Source organism: Carlito syrichta, unplaced genomic scaffold (genome assembly GCF_000164805.1).
Source record: "Carlito syrichta isolate Samal-C Ts95f unplaced genomic scaffold, Tarsius_syrichta-2.0.1 Scaffold316465, whole genome shotgun sequence".
NCBI lineage: Eukaryota > Metazoa > Chordata > Mammalia > Primates > Tarsiidae > Carlito > Carlito syrichta.
In genome coordinates, this window is record NW_007260561.1 from 50,375 (window position 1) to 51,134 (window position 760).

Genomic DNA, 760 nt, shown 5'->3' on the forward strand with positions numbered 1-760 from the left:
TGGCTAGCCAGTGGCTAGATAGGTAGCCAGCTATTTAAGGCAGCTCCCTAGCCAGCTGACTTGCTTGTTAAGTTAGCTAATTATGTCATCTGGCAACTAGCTGGCTAGCTAGTTAAGTCAAATCGTTAAGTCAGCTGACTATCCTGCTTGTTAGCTAGGTAAAAAGTTAGTAAAGTCTGATTGCTAGTAATCAGGCTAGCTAGTTGTTTCAGCTAGTTAAGTCAGCTGGCTAGCTAGTAAGCTAGCTATATAAGTCAGTTATTCATGTCAGCTAGTTAGCTATTTAAGTCAGCTAGTTAAGTCAGCTGGCTAGCTAGATAGTTAGCTAGGTAGCTAGCTAGTTAAGCCAGCTAGCTATGGCAGCTGGCTAGCTAGGTAGCTACCTGGTTAAGTCAGCTAGTCAAGTCAGATTGCTAGCTTGTTAACTCAGCGAGTTGAGTCAGCTGGCTAACCAGATGCCTAACTTAGTAGCTAGCTATTTAAGTCAGCTGGCTAGCCAGTAATCTAGCTCGTTAAACAACTTAGTTAAGTCAGCTCAGTAACCAGCTCGTTATCTAGGTATCTAGGTAGCTAATCAGCTGGCAAACGAGTGGGCTTCATAGGTAGCCAGCTATTTAAGTCAGCTGGTTATCCAGTTGGCTAGCTAGGTAGGTAGGCAGTTATATAAACCTGCTAGCTAACTGGCTAGCTAGTTATGTCACCTAGTTAAGTCAGCTGGCTTGACAGTTGACTAGCTCAGTAACTAGATAATTAGGTTAGC